At 51.3% G+C, this 17,619-nt stretch overlaps 1 pseudogene; it reads left to right on the top strand.

The window, feature by feature from the left end:
* LOC120381577 overlaps nucleotides 1–14,121 on the top strand; it is a 78,432-nt pseudogene extending 64,311 nt beyond the window's left edge.
* The last annotated feature ends 3,498 nt before the right edge of the window (nucleotides 14,122–17,619 follow it).

Here is a 17,619-nt window from a genome sequence, read left to right on the forward strand (position 1 = left end):
GGCGGACCTGCCGCAGTCATGCCTGCGGGAGGTCTACCGGAGCCCGAGGACGACCGGACCTCCCGCAGGCATGACTGCGGCAGCTCAACCGGAGCCGCCGGACCAGCGAACCGCCCGCAGCTGCGGGAGCTCCAGCTGAGCCGCGCGACCAGCGGACCCTCCGCAGTCATGCCCGCAGGAGGTCCGCTGCTTCCGCGGCTAGGGGGCGCCTCCCGGGCATGATTGCTTGGGGCGGCCAAATTTGTAGAGCCGCCCCTGCCTTTGGGTCTGGTCTGGTCCAGGGTTTGGTTCACACCCTGTTGCTGGGAGGGCTTCAAAATGTCTTGGTTTGTTACTGCTGCTGGGGGGAGCACAAGGGGGAAAGGAGGGGCCGGGGGCCGGGTCTGTGCTGCACTGTGGGGACTGAGCATGTTCCCAGCCTGGCAGAATCTACAATCTCTGTCCCCAGGGAAAGGGCCTGGGGGAATCGTGATGTGAAATGATCTAAAGCCTGTTCTGAAACCTCCACAACTGCCCTTCTCGCCCTGCCAGGCTACACAGTGACGCTCATCCCAGCCTCCCATGGGACCAGGGCCGTCCTTAGGCATAGGCAGAATAGGCAGCCGCCTAGGGCACCACTAGGTCTGGGGGCACCGCTCTGCCGGGAGCCTGGACAGATGGGAAGCAGTGGAGCATGTAAGAGCAGGCTGCTGGGTCCTAGAGAGAGCCGAATGCAGCACAGTCTGAGGGAGGGGATTGGCTGCTGGGGTCTCTGGGAAGGGGAGAGGGTAGGGGTTGGGGAAGGAGCTCACCTGTGAGTGTGACTCTCCCCCCCCCCCCCATCCCCCGGCCCAGGTGAGGTGAGGCAGGCTCTGCGGCTCTGGAACCAGTATCCTTTGTTGTTGCACATAACATCCATTCTTCTCCCCCCCTTCCCCATGGAGCACCCCCTCCTTTCTCCCTCCTCCCCAGGAGCATCCCTCTCTCTCTCCTCCCTCCCCTCCGTCAGGGCTGGGTTGGGTGAGGTGCTGGGGGCTAGGTGGGGGGAGGAGGCTGGCTGCCTGCCTGCTGAGGAATGAAAGTGAAAGTAACTCACTTCCTCCGCCAGGATTGGAATGTCACACAGGGCTGGGCTGGGGTTAGCCAGATGTGTGAAAAATCAGGACAGGGGGTTGGGGTAGGGTGACCAGATGTCCCTATTTTATAGGGCCAGTCCCAATTTTGGGGTCTTTTTCTTATATAGGCTCCTTTTACCCCCACCCCGTCCTGATTTTTCACACTTGCTGTCTGGTCACTCTAGGTGGGGGTAATTGGTGCCTATATAAGACAAAGCCCCAAATATCGGGACTGGCCCTATAAAATCAGGACATCTGGATCTGGGCACCCTATCTGGGGAGCGCCTCTCCCCCGGGCTGGCAGCTGCCAGCGATCCACCTCATCCAGGGGGAGCTACACAGGGCAGGATGAGCTGCTGTGGCTCCATGGGTGACCTGTCCCTGAGATCAGATGCTGTGCTAACTTCACCATGGTTCATAAGGCTGGTGGTGGTGCCCATTGGCATGTGATTGGACCTGAGGGTTTGCTGCTGCTGTTGCCACTCTGCACCCCAAGAGGTGGATTTTGGGGTCTACTGCAGCTGTTGGACCAGCAGGCTGGGGGGTGAGCCAAGCATGAAAGCAGTACTGTGTTGCCATTTAGATTGTCATTTAACAACTTTGTTTGCCAAAAATTCTTGCTAACAATCCTGAATCCAATTTCAATATTTTTTTTAAAATCAATATCTTAGCCAAAAACAGAAAATTAAGTTGTTGACAATTATTAGTGACAGGTTTGGTTTGAGGCAGGGAGTGGGCCAGTTTTCATCAGAGAAACAAAAAATGTTGACTGACTTTCCTATAGCCTGTTACTCCTGATAAGAGCCCTCCAACAACTGTAATATGCTCATCTCCTTATCAGTGTATAAAGCAGGGGTTGGCAACCTATGGCACACGCGCCAAAGGTGGCAGGTGAGCTGATTTTTGATGGTACGCAGCGGCAGGCTGAGCAGCTCAGCCCATCACTGCTCTGGGGTTCCAGCTGCTGCCCTATTACCAGCTGGGATACCGGCCCTCGGCCCCACTCAGCACCTGCTGCTGGCCTGGGGACCCCCAAGGAACCCCAGGCTGGCAGCGGGCTGAGCAGGCTGGCTGAACCACTCAACCTGCTGTCAGCCTGGGGTTCCATTCATTCAGCCGGCAGTGGGCTGAGCAAGGCCGGTGGAGGGTTGAGTGGCTCAGTCTGCTGCCAGTCTGGGGTGCCGGCAGCACTCAGCCTACTGCTACTCCGGGGTTCCGGCTGCCAGCTCCTTGCCAGTCAGGAGCCCAGCCGCTGGCCCCACTCTGCCTCCTGCCAGCCTGGGTGAGCAGAATCCCAGGCTGGTAGCGGGCTGAGGGGGGTTGGCAGCCAGGATCCTGGCTGGCAGGAGTTGGTGGTCAGAACCCCAGACCAGCAGCGGGCTGAGCAGGGCCTGGGATCCTTGTCTAGGGTTCCAGCCACCAGTCCCAGTCAGCCCGCTGCCGGTCTGGGGTTTCATTTACTCAGCTGGCAGTGGCCTGAGCAGGACCGGTGGCCAGGACCTCAGATAATAACAATAGTTTATTTATATAATATAGACATAGAGAGATACCTTCTACAAACGTTAAAATGTATTACTGGCACGAGAAACCTTAAATTACAGTGAACTTGGCACACCACTTCTGAAAGGTTGCCGACCCCTGATATAGACTGACCATATGTTGTACTAAGATTCTCCTGCTGTTTTTTTTTCCTGTGAGTCAGTATAGCTTTTGCCAGCCCAGAAGTTGGGCAGCCAATGTTTTACGTTTTCACAATGTTTTCTCCAACTTTCATAAAGTAAATACATAGTTAATATGAGTTAAAAAGGCCAGGGACACTTCCTTGTGAAGAATCTGTACAGCAGATCATGCTAGAGCTGTGAAAATGTCAGTTTTTGATGGAACTTTAGAGGCAGTGATTTATCATGTATTTTATCATGTGAATGTGCTGCTATTGCTAATGTCTTTCCAAACAAAAATAAGGTACAATAGGACTTCTGTAACATTTCTGTGCTATCTTAATCTAGATGAGATGATTCTGTGCTGACTTCATTTTGGTCACTTTGTGCTTTACCTAGCAGTAAAACTAGGGTTATATTTTCCCACTGTTTGGAAACCCAGCTTGTTAAACTGATTTTGCAGCCAAAAAAGCCAGAAAGATTGCTTTTAATTAAAAACAAATCTTTGTTTCAATACCTCTTCATATAAATTTCCAATAAAATTTTGACAAATTAAAAAAAATATATTATTTGCATCATTCTGTCAAATCAGAATTTTTTCTATAGTGCTACTTCTTTAGTGCTAGTGCATTAGCATTACAGTGTGCTTAATTAAGTTAAACTGGTTTTAATAACATGAATGTCGCAAGTTTTCCAATACTGTATGCTTGTATTTGTGTTGCTAAGAGCAGATCAGGCACAGGGGCACCAGTTTAATAATCTCGCCTAGGGCACCAGAAATCCTAAGGACGGCCCTGCATGGGACAGGAGAAATGGCTGTAGTGGAGCCAGCTCAGGTAAGGGTTATTGGGGGGTTGCTGGTGGGTTCCTACTGGAGGGAGAGGGGCAGGAAATACTGAAGAGGTGGCAACTTCTGGGGAGTTAGGTCTGGAGGGGGGCAGGGAATACCCTGGGTGAGGATAGGGAGTGGGGACAGAGTGTGACAAACCTGCTGGGACTTGTCCTAGGTCCAATCCTATTCAATTTATTCATAAATGATCTGGAGAAAGGGGTAAACAGTGAGATGGCAAAGTTTGCAGATGATACTAAACTGCTCAAGATAGTTAAGACCAAAGCATATTGTGAAGAACTTCAAAAAGATCTCACAAAACTAAGTGATTGGGCAACAAAATGGCAAATGAAATTTAATGTGGATAAATGTAAAGTAATGCACATTGGAAAAAATAACCCCAACAATACATACAACATGATGGGGGCTAATTTAGCTACAACGAGACAGGAAAAAGATCTCGGAGTCATCGTGGATAGTTCTCTGAAGACGTCCACGCAGTGTGCAGAAGCGGTCAAAAAAGCAAACAGGATGTTAGGAATCATTAAAAAGGGGATAGAAAATAAGACAGAGAATATTTTATTGCCCTTGTATAAATCCATGGTACGCACACATCTCGAATACTGTGTTCAGATGTGGTCTCCTCACCTCAAAAAAGATATTCTAGCACTAGAAAAGGTTCAGAAAAGGGCAACTAAAATGATTAGGGGTTTAGAGAGGGTCCCATACAAGGAAAGATTAAAGAGGCTAGGACTCTTCAGCTTGGAAAAGAGAAGACTAAGGGGGGAATATGATAGAGGTTTACAAAATCATGAGTGATGTGGAGAAAGTGGATAAGGAAAAGTTATTTACTTATTCCCATAATCCAAGAACTAGGGGTTACCAAATGAAATTAATAGGCAGCAGGTTTAAAACAAATAAAAGGAAGTTCTTCTTCACGCAGTGCACAGTCAACTTGTGGAACTCCTTACCTGAGGAGGTTGTGAAGGCTAGGACTATAACAATGTTTAAAAAGGGACTGGATAAATTCATGGTGGCTAAGTCCATAAATGGCTACTAGCTAGGATGGGTAAGAATGGTGTCCCTAGCCTCTGTTCGTCAGAGGATGGAGATGGATGGCAGGAGAGAGATCACTTGATCATTGCCTGTTAGGTTCACTCCCTCTGGGGCACCTGGCATTGGCCACTGTCGGTAGAGAGATACTGGGCTGGATGGACCTTTGGTCTGACCCGGTACGGCTGTTCTTATGTTAACATGGGCCTAGCTCCTCAGAACAAACACTTGGGTGTTGGGGGAGAAAATTCCCTAATTTGTGAAACAGACAAAGCAACTCCCTGGGCGGGGCTGGGAAAACTGACCAGATTTCCAGGGCTGAACCCTCAACCTGCTAGCCAGGGGCTGGTGTGACATGGAAAGGGGGCACCCAGCAGGGAGGTGTAGGAAAGATGTCCCGGCCCCTCACATCCAGCTGCTGGCAGTGGGGAGGGTGTTAGGGTTCTCTACCATGGGGCTGTGCCTGGTCCCTACTAGGGGCTCCATCTCCTGTATCAGCCTCTGGCTAGTAGGTCTGTGGTGGATCTGCTGGGAGAGACAAGGGGCTCTCACTTCGTCCCCTCACCCAGATGTCTCCTGGCTGCTCTCAGCAGTGTGGGGATAGGACTCTGCTGACTCTCTCAGAGCTTCCATTTGATTGGCTCCTTTCCTCCATGAATAGTGGGGCTGTGAGTGGGGCAGCAGGTACTGAGTGTTGGACTCTTGCTCTTTCAGGGGCCGGTGACCTTCGAGGAGGTGGCTGTGTATTTCACCAGGGAAGAGTGGGCTCTGCTGGACCCCACTCAGAGAGCCCTCTACAGGGAGGTCATGCAGGAGAACTGTGAGACTGTGACCTCGCTGGGTAAGGATTCCTGTCCCCTCGGTTCTTGGAAGGGGAAATGCAGAGTTAAGGTTCATGCCACTCCCCCAGTGCCACCTCTGCCCTGCCCAGTTTCAGCATCACCCCGACATGCCAGAGACACCCACACTAGCCCTCTCCCCTCCCCTGTTACAGAGTGCTCTGGGAACAGAACAGTGCAGCAGAATGTCTAACATGTTCTTCTCTTTGCTAAGATAATATTTGGGTTCAACTCCATCATAGCAAACAGAAGCTTCCTCCCCCTGGCCTGCTGTCCAGTACTGAACCTCCTGCACCCAGGCCAGCTGAGACTTGCACAGTGTTACTACCCCCTTGCCCTCAACCTGAGTTTTCCTTGTGAGTCACTGCCTTCACTTACCCCTCACTAAGCCCCACAGATCACTCGAACATATGCCACCAGGGTGCTGACAACCCCCATGGCAAGAACACACCCTTGGGCACCTTTGCTGACAAAGCCTACAACACTCAGCACGGAAATGAGGCAGAATTGCCCCCCAAGTTTCACATGCACCTCTCTGCATAGCACAGGCACAGCTCTGCCCAGCTGCTGCAACCAATCCCTCCATCAGCCAGTCACAGCTACAGCTGGCCCAGTGCACACAGCTGGGAGCATGCGGATAAATGCTGGGATTCCAACCTGTGAGCACAGCACAGACAATGTCTTTGTCTTAGTCTTTCCTCGGGTCGATTATCGGTTCATAGCTTTGAAGGCCAGATCTGACTATTAGGTCGTCTACTCTGACGTCCTTTATACCACAGACCATAGAATTCATCCCGTTACTGCTGCATTGAGCTGAATACCTGAGTCCCTGTGGCAGTTGGTTAACCTTTGCACGGCCCACACAGAACCATTCTCACTGGTTCTGGCCAGCTACAGGGTTAAGGGTTGGGGGAAAGTTTACATTAACTTTTCATTTCCTGGTCTGCAGAGGTTTAAGTTTACTCACCGTCCATATGGTGCAAGGCAGGAGACAGCACTGGGCAACCTTAACGCTGCATTAATGTAGCTTATGAGCATTTAGTTTCCTGTTTTAAAAAATGGCTGCTTTTGCCGCTATAGCTGTGTCTGTAATTGAGCTTTGGCCAGCAGAGCCATGTTGGATGGTGTGCGTGTGTGTGTGTGCATGCGTGTGTGCACTTTTTCACAGCCTTAAACAATAGAGCTGGACTGGCAAAGCTTTTAAGAGCTACCCAAGACCTACCTAACTAGTTCCTCGACAGACACCTGACACGCCACCTTTGGGTGAACGAATATGCATGTACCTGGTCTGTGGGATCCCAGTAAAACATTAGGCACCCTGTGCCCTCTGCCAGGTGGCATCAAGAGGTCCATGATGAGTCACATCCTTCTCCTCCTCCAGTCGCTGCATTAGAGTGTCTTTAAAATGAGCCGGCTGACCCCCGTTGCAGCCTTCTGTTTGGGTTCCACGGAGCTCTGTCCTTGGTCCTCTTCTTTTCTTTCTCTGCACCTTATTTCTGGGGAATCTCAGCCACACACACACATTCAACTGTAACTTTAGCGCCCTCGTAGCCAAGATGGAGTCTGCTCTGGAGGCAGCTCTGGCCAAGAGACAGCGCGCGCAGGAATGCAGCAGGAGAAATCCCTTCCACCCCAGGGGCACCTGTTCCAGCCCCCCCAGAGTGAACACACACCCCCACAGAAAAGTACAATGGATATAACAAAGGGAAATATTTATTTACAGAGGGCTGGGAGGAGAAAAACAACAAAGGGAAATATAGGGGGAGCAGTAAAACAGGGCTGCATTCAAACCAAGGCCCCACGGACCCAGCGGTAGCACAGTCTGGAAGGGCAGACACTGAGCAATGCACCTGCACACACAGTTTAGGAAGCCTGAGCAAAGTTCCAGTCCGGTGGTGAGTCTTGGGTGCTCCTGGTCGTCTTCGGCACCAGTGAACTCTCCCCAGCAAACCCTTCAGTGCCCTCTTTTGCGGCTCTCTGCAAAGCCACTCAGAGCGACCACCTCTCCACTTAACTAGCTAGCAGCCTCCCTCCTTGTTCCCAATGCAGAATCACAAGCCCCAGTGCTCACAGCCCCACGCAGCTCTGGGCAGCCGTGATACTGGATCCAGCTCTGGCCTGTCCTTCTCGGGCGATTCCTTCCTGGCACAGGGCTGCTCCTGTCCTGGGCTGTCCCCGATCGGGCCTGTCCTCCTCAGGCAGGTTCTCTTTGCTTCCTTCTCCAGGGACAGCCGTGCTGCCTCTCCCTGGAGCTCCAGCTTGGCCCCTGGAGTTTCCCTCCTTTTTCTTACTCCTCCCCTCCCCCCTGGGGAAAAAAATTTAAAGGGGCCATGCTCTCTAACCCCCAAAGGGGTTACACAACTACCATCTCCGTGCTCCTAACTCACAGTTCTGCCTCTCTGCTCCTGGCCTGTCTCCTTCTGTCGCAACTGATATCTCAGTCCCTCTCTCTCTCATCTCCTCACTGATGTCCACACTCACTCACTCACTCATGCCTGTCACCCCAATCGGGGTATGGGCCGCCAACCACAGATCTCCAGAGTCCTCTATCCTGGGCCATTCGCTCTAGCTGGTTCCAGGTATAGCCCATTTTTTTGCTATCAGCCTGAAGGTCGTGTCGCCAGGTGTTTCTTGGACGGCCTCTTTTCCGCTTGCCTTGAGGCTTCTAATGATGTTAGTTGCAGGGCCGGCTCCAGACCCCAGCGCGCCAAGCGCGCGCTTGGGGCGGCGTCCCGCGGGAGGGCGGCAGGCGGCTCCGGTGGACCTCCTGCAGACGTGCCTGCGGAGGGTCCGCTGGTCCCGCGGCTCCGGTGGAGCATTCGCAGGCGTGCCTGCGGGAGGTCCACCGGAGCCGCAGGATCGGCGACCGCCAGAGCGCCCCCCGTGGCGTGCCGCCCTGCTTGGGGTGGCGCAAATCCTAGAGCCGCCCCTGGTTAGTTGGCTGCTTACTCCTCATCTCTGCTGCAACCTGCGCCGTCTTTCCTGACTCGTACATGGACCTCACGTTCCATGTGCCGATGGTAATCCTCCTGGTTGCAAGAAGGGTAATCGGCTTAGTGGCTTCCTCGCGGCTTTCACCACCCAGCGTCATGCGTCTTCGAGTTGAAGACCCTTCTTTTTTCCAGGCTAAGTCTCTGTTATCTCTATTGTTGGCGTTTCTGTAGCAAGTTGATTTTTTACGGGGTGGAGTTGCTAGCCCCATGCCCAACCCTCCCCCTTTACCCTGACTTGGGACAGGCAGATAGCCCTAAAGGACCTCTCTGGTGGAGTTACTGATATCCAGCCATCAGCTAAAGATCAACAGCTGAAGCAAAGCTCTTAATATTCCCCCCCAAGCCCTCCCCCCACCTTCTTTCTCTACCGCCGCAGACAGCACCATTGTGCTGCCTGTCACTCAGGCCCATAACTGTGCAATACCTTTGTCACGGAGCTCCCTCTGGGGCCCCCTATCCAGGCTGTGCCTACACCTGGCATTTTCTTTTTGCGTAACATCCTTAACAATTGGCTTTTCCTTTCCATCGGCACAGCTAGAGCTCTTAGTCATCCTCTCCTGTCTCGGTTACTCCAACATCCTTTTCTCTGACCTCACCTTGCGCATCTCCATTCAGAAGGAAAAAGCGCCCTCCTGGTCCTCGAACATGACTTATGAGGAAAGGTTGAAAGAACTGAGCATGTTTAGTTTTGAGAAAAGAGTGAGTGGGGAACTGAGAACAGTCTTCAAATATGTCAAGGGTTGTTATAAGAGAGCAGTGATTAATTGTTCGTCATGTCCACTGAAGGTAGGAGGAGAAGTAATTGGCTTGATCTACTGCAAGGGAGGTTGAGGGTGGGTAATACAAAAACCTTTCCAGCGATAAGGATAGGGAAGTGCTGGAATGGATTACAAAGAGAGGTTGTGGAATTCTTGTCCCAGGAGGGTTTTAAGAACAGGTCAGACAAACTTCTGGCATATTTACACCTGATCCTGCCGCAGGGTGATGGGAATGGAGTAGATGACTTCTTGAGGTCCCTTCCAGCCTATATTAGAAGATTTTAGGATTCATTGCCTTAGCCCTTCGCTTTGATCACGTCTCCTGGTGGAGAATTCGGACCATTTTTGTGGATCGGCTGCAGGTACAAATTTTGTTCCTAGAGCCCTGAAAATCTGCAGATATCCATGGACCATTTTTGCGAATCGCAGATCAGATGCGGATATAAATTTTGTATCCATGCAGGGCTCTACCTGTCTTACTTCTGCCTATACCTACAACTTAAATCTATTTCGTACACAGTGACTACATCTGAAATAACATATGAGATCAACATAACAATGATCAATGAATGATAAAACGAACTCATTGGCTCCATGAACCATGGAGACTCTTCCTTTTCCATCCCCACCTGCAAGAGCCGCCGTCTCTCTTCTCTGCATGTTCTTTGGATCTTCGAATTTGTCCCTCCTGAAGTCACATGGCCTGATTCTTATTTTTCACATTCTCCTTTGGCAGAAGAATTGGTCTGTGGCTCTTGAACTACACCATCTAATTTGCCAGCTTTCTCCACACAGTGTTTTTTATGCTCCCTCCCTTTATACCTGACTCGCTAGGTTCCCTAATGCCGCAGGATGTGCTTTCCTGACATCTAATGCTGCTGAGATCCTGCCTTCAGTGATATCCCTGCCCTTCCTGGTCCTTACTCCACTGAACCCCCCAGCCCATGCTTCCTGTTCCCAGCTTCCCCTGGACTCTCTCTTTGGCTCTGGACCTGTCTGTCAGCAAGAAGCAGTGCCAGGGACACTTGCCCTCTGTCTAGAGTCTTCACTTTCTGGGAAATGCAGTTCCAGTCTCTGTTTTTTAGGAGCCTCTTTGATAATGAGTGTCTGGCTGTGTGTGTTCCCAGCAAAGATGGGGATAGTTAAATCCCTCCTAAGCAGAGTGTTCTGCACCTTTGAGCACCTGGGGAGCTAGCCCTGCGATTTTATTGTTTAAAATGGACTGGGGTTAAACTAATAGAATGTTTTTTATGATGATAAATGGCCTATGAATTCCCCTGATCTCCTTTGTTTTCTTTCCCTTGAGCAGGGTTTCCAGTTTCCCAACCCTCTGTGATCTTCCAGCTGGAAGGAGGGGAAGAGCCGTGGGTCCTGGATCTCCCTGGTTCAGTGGAAAGCGAGATCCTGGGAAGTCCCTGCACAGGTGAGGAAACATTAAACCAACCCAGAAACTGTAAGTGCCTGAGAGAACCCGCTGGGATTCCCCACCCAGACTCTGTGAGCTCAGGACAGTCCCCAGCAGATCTCACTCCTGGCTTCCTACAGATGATGATTGACGCCTTGGCTGGAGCTCCCTCCCTTCCTACTGCGTGTTTGGATGGGATGTGGGCAGGGCCGGCCTTGGGGAAGTGGCACCTTGGGCAAACTTGCATTTTGGTGCCCCTGGCTCCCATGGCCTCCCTAGGCAACCCACGTTCCCTTCCCCCCAATCTCTGCACTGTGTCCCTTTGCCCCAAATGCCTGCTCCCCCTCCTGCACCCCTAATCCCTACACCCCTTCATTCCTAACCTCTGCCCCCCTCGTATACCCCAATACCTGCCCCCTCCTGAGCCCCAAACCCCAGCACTGTGCCCCCTTCACTCCAGCCCTTGCACTCCACTCCTGTGCCGCAGTCATTAATGGTCTGGAGGATGGCGTGGACTGCACTCTCAGCAAGTTTGCAGATGACACTAAACTGGGAAGAGTGGTAGATACGCTGGAGGGTAGGGATAGGATACAGAGGGACCTAGACAAATTAGAGGATTGGGCCAAAAGAAACCTGATGAGGTTCAACAAGGACAAGTGCAGAGTCCAGCACTTAGGACAGAAGAATGCCATTCACTGTTACAGACTAGGGAAGCAGTTCTGCAGAAAAGGACCTAGGGGTTACAGTGGATGAGAAGCTGGCTGAATCAACAGTGTGCCCTTGTTGCCAAGAAGGCTAACGGCATTTTGGCTGTAAATAGGGGCATTGCCAGCAGATCGTTCCCCTCTATTCGACATTGGTGAGGCCTCATCTGGAGTACTGTATCCAGTTTTGGGCCCCACACTACAAGAGGGATGTGGAAAAATTGGAAAGAGTCCAGCGGAGGGCAACAAAAATGATTAGGGGGTTGAAGCACATGACTTATGAGGAGAGGCTGAGGGAACTGGGATTGTTTAGTCTGCAGAAGAGAAGACTGAGGGGGGATTTGATCGCTGCTTTCAACTGCCTAAAGGAGGGTTCCAAAGAGGATGGATCTAGACTGTTCTCAGTGGTAGCAGATGACAGAACAAGGAGTAATGACCTCAAGTTGCAGTGGGGGAGGACTAGGTTGGACACTAGGAAAAACTATTTCACTAGGATGGTGGTGAAGCACTGGAATGGGTTCCCTAGGGAGGTGGAGTCTCCTTCCTTAGAGGTTTTTAAGGTCAGGCTTGACAAAGCCCTGGCTGGGATGATTTAGTTGGGCATTGGTCCTACTTTTGAGCAGAAGGGTGGACTAGATACATCCTGAGGTCCCTTCCAACCCTGATATTTTATGGTTCTATGCAGCCCTTCACTGCTACCCCCTGCACCACTCTCCTGTGCCCTCAACCCCTGCACTGTGCCCCCTTTGCCTCTAACCCCGGCACCCCCCTCCTGCACCCAAGTGGGGAACCTGACCTGGATGCACAAAGCAGCTGGCATTGCTGCTCGCTCCCCCACTGGACTGCTGCTCCCCCGCCCCACGCAGCCCTGGGGGGCTGGGAGAGGGGAGCAAGGAGCGACATCAGGGCTTCCTGCACCCAGGTCACCTTCCCTGCAGGCTGTGTAAGGGGAGAGCAGGAGAGCGGCTGCTCCTGATGTCTCAGCACAGCCCAGGTGGGGAAGTGACCTGGATGCAGGGAGCCCTGGTGTGTGTGTGTGAAGGTAGTATGTGCCTGAGTGAGTGAGCGCGCTGTCTCTTTAAGAAAGTTCCCAGGGTCAGGAGCCTGAACTAGGCTTGTTCAGACACAAGCAGCTGCCGGCAGCTCCGGCCCCAGAGAGGCAGCAACACACGCAGATTCCCCCTGTCCCGTCACCCCAGCTCAGTGGATATCGGGTACCTGGGTTGGGGGGAGGGGATCACCCCGCCATCAATCAGCACCTCCCCCCTGCAGAGCAGTCAGGAGGATGCTGCCAGTCGGGGGTGGATGGGGCGACTCCGGGGGTGAACGGAGGGTTGGGGGACAGGAACAGCAGCAGCTGCACATGTGGAGCAGGGCGGAGAGGGGCCCCTCTGCTCCGGAGCAGTCACCTGGCTCTGACGGCTGGTCGTCCAATTTCCCCCTGCAGCTCAGGTCTATCCCACTCCCCCACGCAGCTGCTTATCTGCCTCCTGTGCCGCTTTCATCAGCCCAGCGAGCCTCTCGGCAGCAGGTCAGGTGGGAATCCAAACCCTGCGCCCGGCACCCCCTTGGGTGGGGCACCCATACGGCCCCCCCTAAAGGCCAGTTCTGGGTGGGGAGCAGAATTGATCCCCTCCACTGTCCCCTGTGGGGAAGAGTTTGGGGGAATTCAGTCCCCGATTTTTATTTTCTGCCTCTCCAGCACTTACTTGGGTTTGTTCTCTGCCTTTCCATCCCCAATTCTGAGATTTCTCCTCTCTTCTAGCAGGTGATGGGGTGGTGAGGGAGAGCGAGGAGCAGAATCCTCACCAGGAAGATGCTGAGCTCGCCGAAGCACATGGGGAATTACTGCAAAGAGCCAAAGGGAATGTGTCCAGCCCCCGTGAGCAGGGAAAAGCTGGTGAAAATTACCCCAGACCAGAGAGAGAGCAGGGAAACCACTCAGAGGAGAGAGTGGATGAACCCATTGATTGTCAGGGAACTCACAGGGACCTCAAGGAAACTACGTCCCAGGAGAAAATCCTCACGGAAAAGCGAGAGACTATGTGTAGTGAGTGTGGGAAAAACTTCCATTACCGCTCAGCCCTTATTCGACATGAGATAATCCACACGAAAGAGACACCCTACGAATGCTGTGAGTGTGGGAAAAGCTTCAATCGTACCTCAGCCCTTAGTAGGCATCAGCGAATACACAGAGGAGACAAACCCTATGAATGCTGAGTGCGGGAAAAGCTTCACTCAGAGATCAGTCCTTATCTCTCATCAGACAACGCACACAGGAGAGTGACCTTATGAATGCTATGAGTGCGGGAAAAACTTCACCCGAAGCTCAAACCTTACTAGGCATCAGAGGATCCACACAGGAGAGAGACCTTATGAATGCCGTGAGTGCGGGAAAAGTTTCAGTCACTTCTCCTCCCTTATCTCTCACCAGAGAGTCCACACGGGAGAGAGACCCTACGAATGTTGCGAGTGTGGAAAAAGCTTCTCTCGGAGCTCAAACCTTACTATGCACCAGAGGATCCACACAGGAGAGAGACCCTATGAATGCAGTGAGTGCGGGAAAAGTTTCACTCACCTCTTCTCTCTTATCTCTCACCAGAGAGTCCACACAGGAGAGAAACCCTATGAATGCAGTGAGTGCGGGAAAAGCTTCTCTCGGAGCTCAACCCTTGTCACACATTACAGAGTCCACACCGGAGAGAAACCCTATGAATGCAGTGAGTGCGGGAAAAGCTTCACTCATAGCTCAGGCCTTTCTAAACATCAGAGAATCCGTAAAGGAGATAAACTTCATAAAAACCTTCTCTAGAGCTGTCAGAAGATTTTTTTTCTTTAATTCTTTTGACAGTTCCCAGGTAGTGAGTGTTAAGGCTGTTTGCATCTTTTGCACACTGTAGTTCCTCAGCTCCCACACATGAGTTGCCCACTTTTGAAGTTCGCCCGTCTTTGGGGTGGATCCTGTGGTCCTTTGTATCAACTCCATTGTCCTGCAAGTCATGGGAGTGGGTGTCTTTTCTACCAGGAATGTCATCACCCCAGGTGGGGGAGATGGGGGGTGTCTTCAACCAGCTACGTTGAGATAAAATCTACCTGGGTCTCATCACTGTGGTTGCCGTGGAGTTAGCTAGCTTGAGTTCACTTTCCTGATGTAATAAGACAGCTATTCTTGCAGTAAAGACATGGGCTATGGATAGTCAGTGGGGTTATCTAGCATATTTCCTCCTGATCTGACCTAATCACCATCACATTTCCTTGTCTAAACAAACCTGGAGATTCACATTTATACTCCTCCTCCCAGTGCAAAGTTACTGTTAGAGACATCAAGTTCCTCTTTGAGGAGAGATTTCCTCATTCCCAGTTGTTCTCACATTACCCTGGATTGTGCAGAACAGCAGTTATTTTGTTGACTTTTTTTTCTCATTTAAAATATATTTAAATATGATGAAGAGCTGGAGCAGTGTCAGGGAAATAAGGGTCATTTTAGGCTCTGTGACACTGGAAGGAGATGGGGCGACTCAGACATTCCATCCTTCCCCATCACCCCAGAACTGTTACCTTGTGCCTGAGCCATGCACAGTTCACCCCTTCGTATTCCTTCGCTTCCCAACATGTCTGGTGGGGTCATGTTCTTGGCTTTCCATGCTTGGGAATGGTGCTTGTACGTCTTTGATCCTAAATCAGAGTCAGTCTGGCAGGCGATGAAAGTGTCAGACTTGGAAGGGGATTTCAAATGGATCCCAAGCACCGTTCAAATCCCCTTTTCCCTCAATGTCAAAGCCGCTTCTGGGAAGGTCGGCTGTTTTTTCTCCCATTATGAAGGTGCTAAAACTCCTGTAAATAACACTAATGAGAAAGGTATCAGAGGGGTAGCCGTGTTAGTCTGGATCTGTAAAAGCAGCAAAGAATCCTGTGACACCTTATAGACTATCAGACTTTTGGAGCATGAGCTTTCGTGGGTGAATACCCGCTTCGTCGGATGCATGAGAAAGCGCTGGGTGAAGCAGGTTTCAGTGGATCATGAGAGAATCTCTCATCCTGATTCTGAGACATCAGATGTAACCTAGTCTGGAATTTCACTTTAAATTAAAATGAAAGTGTCTTCTACCTCTCTGTGATATGGGTTTTCTATCTTTCATGAAGGCTCCTTGGTCATATAACTGCATGTTAGTTTTGTTTGACAGAATGTAGCTCAGATTTTTTGGGAAATTTCAGACAAATTACCATTTTTTTACTTCAGGTTTGTTTTCCCCCCTATTCTTGCATGATGACATGGATAAAATTCAAATGCAGTTCAGTCAACAGGAGAGAATACTCCAAGCTGTTGGACATATTATCAAAGAAACAGTCGTATGTTTAAATCTCCACTCTGAAAAGGTGAACAGCAGCAGACCCCAAATGGATGCAACTGACCGAAGTAAGTGCACATGGTCACAGGGTAGTTCAGTTGTTTAAGTCAATATTGTCTCAGATGATCCAGGGATAGAATTCCACAGCAAGTGATTCAGAACTAGGAAAACGCCCAGGTATTTGGTTCCCAAGGTATTTGTGACCCAGTCCCTACAGGAGGTTACTCCTGAAGAGATCTCCTAGCTAATCCCAACATTTGGGAAATGCTGTCTGTGATGAGGTGCATCCACCCTGCACTGGCACTGCTAGGGTTAACTGCGCCATGTGGGCTGAAGAGGCCACACCCCCTCACCCTCTCTGGGCATGCTCCGACTGGAGACGGAGTATAAACGGGAGCACCTCAGCCTGGGCGGACTGGGGAGAACAAACCTATGTTGTTGGCACAGGGTGTCGGTGGGGGGGGTAGGAGAGCCCAGGGCTGGGGTGGCAGGGGGCTGGGGGGGTGGGGGGAAGCCCAGGGCTCGGTTAGCAGGCGTCTCTGGCGGGGGACCCCAGGGCTGAGGTGGGGGCAGCCAAAATATTTTTTGCTTGGAACGGCAAAAAAACCTAGAGCCAGCCCTGCTTCCACGCACTGTGAGGTAGGTATGAGCGGATCATTATTATCCCTACTTTAAAGAGTGAGAAGCTAAGGCTGAGAAAGGAGAATTGACTTGTCTTAGATCACACAGCCAGCCAGTGGCAGAGTTGGGAATAGGACCCAAGAACCCTGATTTTTCAAACTAACCATCGGATCTTGAATTTCAGACAGTGAATGACCTGAATAAAGTGCTCTGATGAGCTCCAGACCAACAACAGTGATAGTAATTATTCAGCAAGTATTTGAGGAGAACTGCAACGTTAGAGAGAATCGTGAACTGCTCAGAGACCATTAACCTGCTCAGCCAATCAGGGATAGAGACTGAGGACGGGAGGCTGAGGGTTCTCACCAGCGAGCCCAAAGGATGGCCCAGGTCACTGATGGGATCACTGCCCAAGCACTAGTTCAGCCCCACACTTTTGAGTGGAGCTCCCACAGTGGGAGCTGCAGAGCACTGCCCCGCAACGCTCATACACACACACCCTCCTGGTGTTGGGAGGGGAACAGGTAAAAGGACAAAGGAAGCAAGAGAAAAAGAGGAGGGAGGAAGAGGGGAAGCAAAAAAGAACAAACCCCAATGTCCCCAGTGATTCTAAAGGACAAAATCACAGGTGCAGAATAAAGTTCTGCCTCCTTAAGCTCGTGTCTTCCATGCCTAGAATTCAATTGTCACCACATGGATCAGACTGAACAGCTTTCAAACCTCCAGGAGGCTCTTACCTTCTAAACAGGGACGGCTGTTTTCTAGTAAAATCACTAAAAGGGAAGGAGAAAACTCGAAAGAGGTTCCTCCAGGCGCTCACGTCCGTGAACCCGAATACTCTTTCAGTCCTCAAAGAGAGACCTGGAGAAGGAGACTTGCTGAAGCAAAGCCACAGGGGTCTCTGAGGTTTCCCTGGCCCCTCGCCTCTGTTCTGCCTGGCTGATGTCAGCATCTCTCTGTGAGGTCACCACCTCCCCACCACCTTGGACCAATAGTCTGAGGTCCTGCCAAAGGCCTTTGTGATGTCACTGCCACACCCCTCCCTCGCTGTGCCAATGTCCTGCCCCTGGCCAGGCACTTTGGAGGTTTGAGCTACTCCCTGTGGTCACCCCACTCAAGGAGCGTTCGTTCTAGGCAGCAAGCCGGCTAGACAGGGAAACATCACACGCTGCTCCCAATGCTACACTCAGTTTTTCAGAAATTAGTCGACTTTATGGCCAGAAGAAACCATTAGAGCATCTAATCTGACCCCCTGCATATCACAGCTCCCACTGTGGGAGGTCCACCCAAAAATGTGGGGCTGAAATAGAGCTCGG

Source organism: Mauremys reevesii, linkage group 14, assembly GCF_016161935.1.
Source record: "Mauremys reevesii isolate NIE-2019 linkage group 14, ASM1616193v1, whole genome shotgun sequence".
Classification (NCBI taxonomy): domain Eukaryota; kingdom Metazoa; phylum Chordata; order Testudines; family Geoemydidae; genus Mauremys; species Mauremys reevesii.